The 12,362-nt window shown below is 39.0% G+C and overlaps 1 protein-coding gene and 1 non-coding gene across 3 annotated transcripts in view; both read left to right on the top strand.

Annotated features, from left to right (window-relative positions):
• TENM4 (teneurin transmembrane protein 4) overlaps window positions 1-12,362 on the top strand; it is a 1,707,472-nt gene that overhangs the window by 687,129 nt on the left and 1,007,981 nt on the right. For both annotated transcript variants that reach the window (XM_069070949.1, XM_069070950.1), the window contains one exon: window positions 4,616-4,663. The gene's annotated coding sequence lies outside the window, so the exon portion shown is untranslated. The remainder of the gene's footprint in view (window positions 1-4,615; window positions 4,664-12,362) is intronic.
• On the top strand, window positions 5,631-5,746 carry LOC138148414 (U5 spliceosomal RNA). The gene has a single exon (XR_011165050.1). It is a non-coding gene; the product is annotated as a U5 spliceosomal RNA (small nuclear RNA).

The raw sequence follows: 12,362 nt of genomic DNA, 5'->3' as shown, positions 1-12,362 counted from the left end.
TCTCTCTCTCTCTCTCTCTCTCTCTCTCTCTCTCTCTCTCTCTCTCTCTCTCTCTCTCTCTCTCTCTCTCTCTGTCTTTCTATTTATTGGTCCATCCATTCATCTGTCTATATATCTTTCCATTCATCTATACTTTGTCCATGGAATATAAAAAAGGAAAGAAAAGTGAGCATCTGCTAGGGACCTTCATAGGCAGCAGGAGGCCAGCCTGGGGGAAAAAATTCAGAACCAATTCTGATGATGCTAGAAACTACTGAATGCTGGTCCCAGGAGAAAAATGTTAGCTGCTCAGACATCTGGCAGAGAATGCAGGAGGCTTAGCATGTATTAAGAGGAAGATCCCCAATTCCACATTCATTCATTCTGCAAATATTTATGAAATGCCTTCTGTGTCCAGAGCACTGTGCTAGGCTCTGTAAAAGGTACTAAACTTAGATTAAGGTCCAGTCCCTACCATCAAAGAGCTTACAGTCTAGAAGTTTGAAAATCCTATCCCCAGAGGAGGTATGATGGATGCTGATTATTAGGTGGGGGAATAGGTGGGGCTGGGTAAAGTCCTCCTTCTCCTACAGGATGGAGGGTTGAGGTTCACCTTCAAAGCCAAATGAATGTAAACTAGATGCCAGGCTGGTTTAGCAAACAACATTTCTCATGAATGACAAAATCCAAAGGCCTGAAATGGAAATGACAAAACCAAAAGCCAGAGCAGAGATCCCAAGATTCTTATGGCATCTGGCATACAGTTGCTGAGGGTATCAACAACATAACTGTTTTTCTGATGAAATCTTCCTCGCTGACATGAGCCTTTGACATATTTACAATCACTGACCAAGTCTCACAGAACGAATTGATGAGCCAAACTATTCTGTCATCCCAGGAAGCAAAAAAGGACATAGACCAACAAAACATCATGTCCTGGAGGGCAGGGACCATGTTTTTCCCCCATTATATCCCTAGAACCCAGGTGAGGGTCTCATACATTGTCATTGCTTTGTAAAAGTTTGTGAAATGGGGTCAGCTAGGTGGTGCAGTGAATAGAGCACCGGTCCTGGAATCAGGAGCACCTGAGTTCAAATCCAGCCTCAGACATGACATAATTACTAGCAGTGTGACCTTGGGCAAATCACAATCCCAATTGCCTTGCTTTTACCCCTCCAAAAAAAGTTTGTGAAATGAATGAATGAATAAGTCAGTGTGTTTTAAAGACAAGGTCTGCCATTTTCTGTCTGTGACTTTATGCTTCACTTACTGGCCCTCCATTACATCACTGATAAAATGAGGAGCCTGAACCAGATGATTTTAAATGTTTTCCATCTCTAAGACCTGTGTTAGGGTCCCACTGGCTAGAAAGAGATATAATAAAGCAAAAGAAAATAAAATGAAAAAAGATTTTATGGAGTTAATAAAGGCATGAGTATCTTAGCAGAAACACTAAATCGACAGTAAACTTTTAATTATTGAAACATTGGCTTTTTGGTTTATTTAACATATTTTCAGTAAGGAGGGGATTTGGGCTTCACTCTTTCAGCATTAACTGTTCCTGTCTTTCTTTTGATTGTTGCATGAGGATGGAAGGAAAAAAAATGTGTGTATAAGGACAGAAGCAGAAACATCATAGCTTCAGAGGTGACAACTATGACTGAGAGCTCCCCCCACTAAATCAGCTATCCTCCCTAATTCTTGGGCAAGTAGCTCTTAGCTGCTGTGTGACTTTGGGCAAGTGTGTTTGCCTCTGTTTTTTCATCTGTGAAAGGGGGTGAAAATGCAAGGTTGCTCTTAGGAAATACTTTTATAAATTGTAAAGCACCATAGGTATGCTCTTTTGATGTTTTATTGGAGTATTTTACTTTTTACACTCCAGATATTTCCCAGTATACCCTTCTTCATCCTCACAGAATTCTCCATTGTAACAAAGAAAAGCAGTTAAAAAACAACAACCCATAACTGATAGCCCTTGCAGTGTTCTGCATCAGTTCCTATCATTCTTCCTGTGTTTCTGGGATTTCCTCTTATCTGTGTTATTATTATCATTCCTTTCTCAGTCAATGCATCTGTCCTTCTGTCAGCATTTAATATCCCACTTGCCCCTTTCTAACTAACCACCTCTCTTTACCTTCATAACCTGACTTGAGATTTCTCCTAAAGAGCTTTTTTCCTCAATATATGTTAATAAATATGTGTTAAGTACCTATTGTGCACAATACATTATAATGGGTGTTAGGTGGGCAATAAAGACATAGTGTCTGTCCTCCTTGAGCTTACAACCTAGGGAAGAGAATGTGAAATATACTAAAATACTCTAATACAAAATAAAACCTGATAACTGTGTAAGGATAAGCAAAGTGCCCTGTGGAGTTTGGGTAAGGAAAGATACTTTCTTAAGGTAAGGGGAATAAAGGGGAAGATCAGTTAGACTTTAGAGGAGTGGCTAAATTAGAACCATAAAATGAAAGGGTTAAAGTAAATCTGGAGATGTCTACCATCTCAAAAGCCTATGATCCTGTGAGTGAATGAATGGATGAATGAACTTGTAAAAATACTATACTCCCTGTGATTTTAACAGAAATATAGGCCCCTGAGCAAACCTGTTAAAACAGATGGTTGATAATAGCTAAAACACCTTGCCAACCAACTACTAAACCAATTCATTTACTTCATTCAGAGCCACACTGCATTGTCAGAGAAAGGGAGGAGGAAAAGAAGAAAGCAGTGGGGCCTTCGCATTTTGGAGTGGTATATGGCCTCAGGTCTAGGCTATACACAGGAACCTTTAAAAAGATAGAAAACATGGGCTATTTCTGTAGGAGTTTTAGCTAGTTTGTAATATCACTATAAAAAATTCATAACAATTCATTGAAAACTAAATGACAGAAAATGGAAGTTTAGTACAATTGGAACAAAATTATAAGAAAGCCTCTCAGTGCCCGATATGATTTTTTCCCAATTGCCTCCCTCCACTTCCCCACACATTGATTGAACTGATAGATCTGTTTTATATTTATAGGTAGGAATTGCATAGATAAACAAGAGGTTATGTTAAAAAAAATGATTTTTAGTGTACTAGTAATTGCGGCTGAGTCAGTCGATCAGCTAGTCAGCTATTTGCCTATTATGTGCCAGGCATTGTGCAAAGCTCTGTCTTCAAGAAACTTAGATTCTAATGGGGAAGACAAAATGAAAATGACTCAGTGCATACAGGATATGTAGAGAGCAGCTTGAAGATACTCTGAGTGGGAAATATGTTAAGTTCTTAGAGGAAAATCTTTCTGAAGAAGGTGGGCAGGGAGCCTAGTCCTGAGGGAAACCAGGGATACTAAGTGGCAGAAATGAGAAGAAAGGACATTCTAGGCATGGTTATGAGGCTAGGGAAAGATGCAGAGTTGGGTGGTGGAGTATGATGCATGAAGAAGAACAAGGGGTCAAGTAGGGCTGGATTGTAGAGTGCATGGAGAGCACTAAACTATAAAAAGAGTGAAAAAAAATAGAAGGGGGGCAAGGTTGTAGAGATTGACCTCCCAGAGAACTTCATTGTATGATTATGAAGGTAATAAGAGAGCCCCTGGACCAGAGTATCTGGACATACCTATGCCTTCCAGTAGTGTCAAACTCAAATAGAAATAGACCCCTAGGGCTATATATTAACTTAGAAAACCACAAATTAGCATTATCTGTATAGTATTATATTTTTATTTATTTTGTTGAACATCTCCCAGTTGCATTTTAATCTGGCACTCAGGCTGGTATGGGGTGTTTGATAGATGTACCTTAGACAAGTCAAATTGGCAGCTGAGTCAAGAGAGGAACACAGCAACCATGAATACAGACGTGGACTCCATTAGGAGAGACATGGTCCAGCATAGGGAGTTCCACTTTTTCCCCAATCAAAGCACATCTGTAGTACTGCATTAAGCGCTAAATTCAGGGAGCTGTATTTTAAGAAGGATGCTAATAAACTAGAGAATGTATAGCAAAAGGTAACCAGCAAGGTGGGGGAGGTGGGGTGGAGACTGAAGACTATACCATGTGATATTTAAAAGAATTGGGTTCTTTAGCCTAGAGAAGACAAAACTTTGAATGGCCATGATAGCTGTTTCAGAAGGGTTGTTTTGTAGAAAAGGGATTAGCTTTGTTCTGCTTGACCCTAGAGAGCAGAACCAGAACCAATGGATGAAGGTTGCTAAGAATCAGATTTAGACTTGAAATAAAGAGAAAAAAAAAACTCCCTAATAATTAGAGCACTCCAAAAGATGAATGGATTGCTCCTAGAAGTAATGGGTTTCTGATCAAAGGATCTTTTCATTGAAGCTGAATGATCATTTCTCAGGGACAATTGAAGAGAAGATTCCTATTCAAATGAAGTGAAATGATGAGATTTTGAGTGCTAAAGACCAAGATTCACCAGTTATATTGTTTCTCTTTGTGTCCTTGGATGTTATATTAGATATTTAGACAGTGTGCTCCTCGAGGGCAGGTATCAATCATATTCCACATCAACTTTGTATCTGCCTCCCAGCACTAGGTACAAGACTTTGCTCATCCACTGGTTTTTGTTATTTCTGTTGTACTTCATTCCGAGAATCTCAAGAACTAAATGTGGTTATCTTTCTTTTCTCAGATGGAAAAACTGAACATTGGATTGGAGAAGTGATCTGTTCAACAAACAGTAAGTCTGTTTTTCTCTCAGACTAATCCTCTAGGAGGCCAATCTCTCCTATTTCTGAATTTTTCTTAAGTGACTGTTGTTAGGCTTATGAAATAGAGTATACTGCTTGTCCTTTTTGTTTTTCATCTCCTATGGGGTCTTAAACTTTACAAAGCACTTTGCTCACAATGGTACTGTGTAAGTAGTACTATCTTGGTTTTATAGATTAAAAAAACAAGGTTCAGAGGAGGAGCGATTTGCCCAGAATCCTATAGCGAGTCAGTAGCAGCAGGGGAAATGGAACCCAATCTCCTGGTTGATAAGCCAGTACTCCTCTCACTAAATCATGGGACTTAGTATGAAGTCATTGGCTTATACCATTTGAAAAGCTGTCATGGGGGAAAGGGTTTAGACGTGTCTTGCTTGGTCCCAGAGGAACTAGGAGCAACGGGTAACTATTTCATAAAAAGATATTTTATCTTAATCTAATGAAAAACTTACAAAGCATGATCTCAGTAAGTAGTGAATTCCCATTTTCTTGAAGTCTTAAGTAGAAGAAAGATGGCCACCTGCTAGAAATGTCACAGAGTGAATTTCAATGCAACTGTGGGTTGAACAAAATGATCTAAGGTCTCCTTCAGTTCTAAGGTTCATTGATGATACAGTCACAAATATATCCACATATATGTTGGTGGACTGATTTTTGTCTTTTGTTCTTGAAGAAGACCAAATGACATCACTATGCTAGAGTCAAGTTACGGGGTGTCTGACTGTGACTGATCAGACCAATTCGAGGTCAGAATGTTCTACCCCAGGTCTGTTTGAACATTTGGGGGGGATTCTCTGAATTTGCACATCTTGCATTTCCTTTGAGCTACTTCAATTCTACTTGGTCATAGAGCACAGCACCTTCTCTGATGAGGACATGTTGTGTTGGGCAGTTCTGTGCCGATGTCTCCCATGTATCAGTTCCAAAGTTGGTTAAGAGAAACCTTAATTTCTCTTGAGATCGAATAAAGCTTTTGCCTTTTACTGAAGATTTCTGTAGATAGGAACAACCAAGAGTTTTTGTCTAATTTTTCTAGGCCTTGTTTCTACATATGTGTGTATGTATATACATATGTCGGAGGAGAAAATGAGAATAAAAATGAGAATTGGAAGGGATAATGGATATTATCTAGTCCAACACCTTTACTATATAAATGAGGAAATTGAAACCCAGAGACACCAAATAACTTGCCCACAATTACACAGGTCGTAATTATAAGGAGCCTAATTTAAACTCAAGCTATCTTGACTCAAAACCCAATGCCACTCATAGGTTTAGAAATGGAAAAGATCTTAGAGGCCATCAGATCCAGTCCCCTCATATTATGGAAGAGGAAACAAAGCCCCAGAGAGGTGAAGCATCTTTCTTTCCCAGAGTCACATAGCTAGTGAGCATGTGAGGTAGGATTAGAATGTGGGCTTCCCTGAGGCCAAGTCAAGCATGCTATCTATTATATCTTATACTTGTTGTTCCATTACTCAGCTGACACCAACAGTCATTAATTGTTAATCTGTATGTGTGTATACATACGTATATATATACACCTATAAAATAGTATTATATATTAGATAATATTATATATTGATAAACATGTAATGTAATTTTATGGATTAATAATTGTATAATGTATTCACATGTAGTAATACTATTGTATATTAATAATTATACTATATATTATTATAGGTTAATAATCATATAATATCCTAGTATACATTAGATGTTATATATTAATAACTATACAATATATTCTTTACATAGTAAGAATTAATACATTATGTATTTGTTGGTATTATATATTAATAATTATATAGTGTATTCTTTATTAGTAATTATATAATATATTATATTAGAATATAGTATAATGATGATATATTGATGTATGTACATATTAATAATTATATAGTATATTATATAATAACCAATGTTATATTGATAATTATATATAACCTATATATTGTGTTATATAGTCTATGTATAGACTATATATGCTATTTGTGTGTGTATACATACATATACATATAGTATAGAAATATACAGTGTGTTAACCAAGATATAGATGGTTCTTGAATATAGACTGGATATCCAAAATGAGGTTTCTTGTGGGGAATAAATAAATATATATGAACTCACTGGAAAAAGTGACTATACAAAATTACCATGTTTAAAATATTTTCAGAGGATTATAAAACTTAAAACTGGAAGGTACTTTAGAGATCATCTGATCTAATCTTCTCATTTTTAGAGATGACACATGAGAATATCAGACTTAGGATCTGAACCCAGACCTTTTGACTTTAAACTCAATGCATTTTTTTTTCAAGCATTTGGGGTTAAGTAACTTGCTCAAGGTTACATAGCCAGGTGTTTCTGGGTGGGTGCTAAGTATCTGAACCTAGATTCGATCCCAGGTCATCCTGACTCGGGCCAGTGCTCTTTTTGCTGTGCTACCTGGCAGTCCCTCAGTGCATTTTTTGATCATGGTTATTTTTTTACATTTTTTCAGGTCAAGCCAATTTCTTTTATTTCTTCTTATCATCACTTATCTCTTCATTTTCATCAATTTCCTTTTCATTTATTGTGTGCTAAGAGCACATTTATACCATACAGACCTGGGGAGAAAGGTGTGGCCTGTATTCAGGCCAAAACATTGGTTTGTGTGTCCATCAATAAGCATGTGTATACTAGTCCCTGCGAAGTCCTTCATATATAGGATAGAGGAAAATGGTATTTAAGGGCATAATTCTCCATCTGGACCCAAATGATCTTTTAATCAACATCATTGAACTATGCAAGTACAATGTAAGGCAAGCCACCCTTTCATCCTGGCCTGTATTCTGTATCCTGTATTCGAAGAGTTCTTCCTTGCCCTTCTCATTGTTAGTAGATGAAAGCTGCCACTACTCATTCTGATCTTGAAAGGCCCTCCTCCCTAGCCTCCCTCTGTCCCTTTCTCTAGTCCTCTCAACAGTTCTCTGGGCCTTGATCTGATCTCCTGCCTTGGCCTTGAACCCTTTCAAAAGTCACAAACTCTAGTTTCAGGTGGTCCCCAAACCAGACAATCCTGTTTCTTGCATTATCCCAGCAGGTAACATGAGGAAGGATCTTTGTTTGGATGGAATTCTGAGGAAACTAATACTTGGCTGGTTGCTTTCTGTAAGGGTCAGTGAGAGCTCCAAGGGTCTGGATGGAGACTGATTGTGTGTGTGTGTGTGTGTGTGTGTGTGTGTGTGTGTGTGGTGCATGTGCACACTTCTTAAGTTCCCAACATTGAGGATCACTTTGACACTGAAGGAAGTGTACCTCTGGTGAAAGCTAATTCTTACAGCAAATGGAATGCCATCCTTTGGGGCTCCTGGGTAGTTCAGGTTCCCAGGGCTATTATCTTTCGGGGAGGGAAGACAGGATTGTTCTTGTGATTGAATTAAGCAACAAAGTTATCAGTCCACATGACAAGAGTATACATGTAAACAAATCACAGTTAATGTTTATGTAAGGCAGCTAGATAGCATGGTTGATGAAGTCCTAGACTTGGAATCAGGACCGAGTTCAGATCCTGGCTCAAACACTTACTAGCCACATTACCCTGGACAAGTAACTTTGCCTCTCAGCCTCAGTTTCCTCTTCCTCTCGCAGTTTTGATTTTCTGCTCTGTGGAATTCTTCAGTGGTGAGTAAGGTGGATACAGAAGCAGAATCGGTGTTCTTTTATGTACTTTCAAACTCTAAAGAATCACATGATTCTAGATTTCTATTATCCCCATTTTACAGATGGGAAAATCAAGATAGAAATATTGACAGTTTTCAGTGCAGCCTCCAAGAGTCACCTAGTTCCTGCCTCCAGGGCCTGAGGGGGATTATTCCTTTCTACCCCAGGGCCTAGCATATTGCATTTTCCAAAGATACTCGATTTCCTCTGTGTCTATACAACTTAGACTACTGAGAATTGCAGTTGCTGTGGCATAAAAAATTTCATCTCCTAGTGACTAGCTCTTTCTTCATAAGCCCCTTTGTGCTTAAACAGTACAATCCTTAAAAGAAAGATATAAAATGGCCTGATCTGTGATTCCCAGCTTGGTAGAATATTTCAAATCAATTGACAACAACCCCTGTGTCTAAGGTCACCTCTACAGCACAATGGGGCATGTGATAAGGATATCAGAGGATTTAGTAAAGGTTTTGCATCCAGTAGGTGCTTAATAAATGAAGGGAGAGAGGGAGGGAAGGAAAGAAAGAAAGAAAGAGGAGGAAAGCTGGAAAAAGAGTGTCTCAATTGGTGATGAGGAAATTTAGAAATGTAGATGGCCCCAGTTCTATGCTAATAAAATTAATCTGAACAGAAGTAATTCTGAAAGATTGACTTTCCCAGTTTAGCAGCTTTCTTTATTCCAATGGCCAACTCACAGAGCATGATTCATTTCCCATTATGGTATGAAAAATTATTTAGGAAATTCAGTGGTTATTTCTCATCAGTTTCTTTACAGTAAACTAGAACTTAGTTAAGCTAGATTTCATCATAATAATGTTGTTTTGGTCATGTCCAACTCTTCATGACCCCATTTGGGTTTTCCTGGCAAAGATACTGGAGTGGTTTGCCATTTCCTTCTCCAGCTCATTTTACAGATGAGGAAACTGAGGCAAACAGGGTTAAGTGACTTGCACAGGGTCACATAGCAAGTAAGGGTCTGAGTCCAGGTTTAAACTCAGAAACATGAGTCTTCTTGACTCCAGGCACAGCGCGCTATCCACTCTGCCACCTAGTTGCCCCGTCATAATAACAGATAGCATTTATACAGCATTTTAAGGTACATAAAACACTTTTGTTATATTATCTAGTTTGATACTCACAGCATGGTAAGATAAGTATTATTGCATAACCATTTTATAGATGTGGAAACTGAGTCAGGAAGAAGTTAAATGACTTGCCCAGGTTCACATAGTAAATAAGTGTCTGGGGTGAGATTCAAACTCATTTCTTTGTGACTCTGGGTCCAACATCACCGCCTCAACCTTGCCCTATAGGAGAACTACCTGCCTAATCTCAATTGGGAATGTGGAAGTAGAAGGTCTTGGGTGACAGTGAAAATATTAATATCCTATTGTCTTCCTTTAAGACCTTATTGACCAATCACTTGTTTCATCATATGGAGCTTAATCTTATGCAAGACAATGAAACAACACGTGATTTTCATCATGGTAGAATAATTGACCCCTTGTGAGTTCAACCCACAAAGAGCAAATTCATTTGTTTCATGTGAAACGTTGGTGAACAGAAAGCTGATTTTGTCCTCTTTTCTTCTGTCTGTGCACAAGCATGCATATGTGTTTTTAACTGGAAATGTACAGGCCTTTTAATGCTCTCCATTTCATTTCTTGATTTGTGTTGGATTTCTCTTCCTAGCTCCAGGATGGGAATGAGTTCACCAAATTTCGCAATTTTTTTTTCCCTAATGCTTGAGAGGAGCTGGAATCTTAGTCTGCCAGTGACATTCAATAAGGAGAAATAGAAATTAGGCACTGTGGTAAAGGGAAAGAGAAGACCATGCATTCTAGCTGTGTAATGCTGAAGCTAATTTCTGAGCCTCAGTTTCCTCATCTTTAAAATGGAGATAATGATATTTGCACCCCCCCCATGGGATTTTTGTCAGGTTAGCACTCTGAAATTCTTAAAGAGATTTTGAAATAGAAGTTATTATGATAATGATAACATGCAAATCCTCCTTTGGAGTCACCAAGCTACTTGTAATGGGAATGCAAATTTGGAAGATCTTCCCTGCCCCTAGGCTAAAGTGCACCTGAAGACTGGGGTGGGAGGCTTGTTTTTCAGTAGATACTTCTTGATTGGCCAGTGAGTCAATAAGGTTGTTACATTCTCTGAGCTGGGAGAAGTCTCTATAAGCCCTGATGTGTAGCTTTGTTTTGGGGGCTCACTTTGAGAAGTGTTCTGTGATTTGATCTGTATTCTGGGAAGCCATTGTCCAGAGCCCCCCGGCTTTGAAAAACCCAGATGCTGATTTGGTATAGATGTAATGGTTGGACAGTTTGGAAATCTGTCTACTTGATCTGTTTCTGTCTTGATAATTCTGCCTGTATACTTTGAAGTTCAGGGTGCTGACCTTTTTCCCCTGAACAAGGTAAACAATATATGTCTGACTGATTAAAGTAAGCTTGTTAACCCATTTTGAGTTGCTTTCCTTTAACAAAGCAGATCCAAGAACCTGTGGTGGCGGCAAACCCTGAGGACGCTTGGGGTGCTTGCTGCTACACTACTACAAAGAGAAAGTTAACAGTTTAAAAAAATAAATAGCTAGAGACCATTCCCTAACTTTTATTTGGTCAGACTCGAGAGTTTTGCTTGCCAAATGCCTTCATGGTGCCTTTGTGATACAGTAAAATCCTCTGCCGATAAATCTCTGGTATCTGGGGCAGGTATTGTCAGTGGTGAGATGTTGGTGCATGGATATTTTACTGATTGTGCAGTCTTTTCAGGAGGATTTGTTTGCCCTCAGGTTTTATAGACCCTTGACTATCCTATCCTTGTTATGAAATCCTAGATTCTTAGAATCTCCTACCTGGAAGGCACCTTAGAGTTTCTCTAATACAAACATTTTAGAAACAGGAACTGAGGGGAAGGTCCCAAGTTAGCCTCAGCTCCCTCCTTCACAAACATCCTATTCCAGATCTCAGGCCATAAGACTAAATCTAAGTTTGTTAACCCAGAGGCAAAAGAGACCATTTCCTGTCCCCCAGGTGCCTGAGGGTCTCTATTTTACATTACCAATTGCATTATAACAACACCTTCTAAGAGAGAGATGGGGCCCAAACACCTCATCTGTTTTTAATCTGCCTTAGGACCTCTTTGACTCTGATTTACTCCTTTCAGAGCCTCAGTAGAGACTGAATGCCCCCTTCTAAGGCCTACAGTGAAGGAAATTCAGTCTCTCAGGTAGGAGCATGGGATTGGTGACCCATAAGGGGTCCCTTTCACCTCAGACATTTGAAGTTTTCTATGAGTGATTACTCTGGGCAAATCACCATTGGCACAGAGCTTAGGAAGAAGCAGGCAGCCTGGCAGCTACCCTCAGGGAGAAAGGGGACAGAACACACTGGAAAAGCTTTGAGGTTGGGATTTATTATGGTATAGGAGATGAATAGCAATGTAACTGAGGGACAAAACCTGTCACAAGGTAATCAGTGCTCAGTACTGAATGAGAACTAGACAGGAAATGTCTTAGGAACTTAGAGAAGGGGTGGGAAACTAAAGCTGAATGAGATTTTAAAGATCTCACCCAGCACCCTTATTTTACAGATAGAGGATGGAGGCCCAGGTAAGGGAAGTGACTCAGCTAAGGTCACTCAGCTAATCCATTAGTACTTGAACTCATATCTCCTGACTCCCTCTCCAGAACTCATCCTATATGATCTTCACACTAGCCCTAAAAGGTACACAGGGATGGCAATTACATAGTACCCAAGAACTTGTCCTGGGTCACAAATCATAGAATTTCTGATGGAAAAGGGAAGGGCCAATGGCAATGCTTGCCCAAGGGTATGCTGGCACACATTTGATACACATATGTGAATGATATTGCATATGTAAAAGATATCATCATCACCATCATCATCACCATCACCATCATCATCACCATCACCATCATCATCATCACCATCACCA

Source organism: Petaurus breviceps, unplaced genomic scaffold (assembly GCF_028583685.1).
Source record: "Petaurus breviceps papuanus isolate PSGF00001 unplaced genomic scaffold, PetGlider_PUasm1.0 90823, whole genome shotgun sequence".
NCBI lineage: Eukaryota > Metazoa > Chordata > Mammalia > Diprotodontia > Petauridae > Petaurus > Petaurus breviceps.
This window is presented reverse-complemented; position numbering and strand designations above follow the sequence as displayed.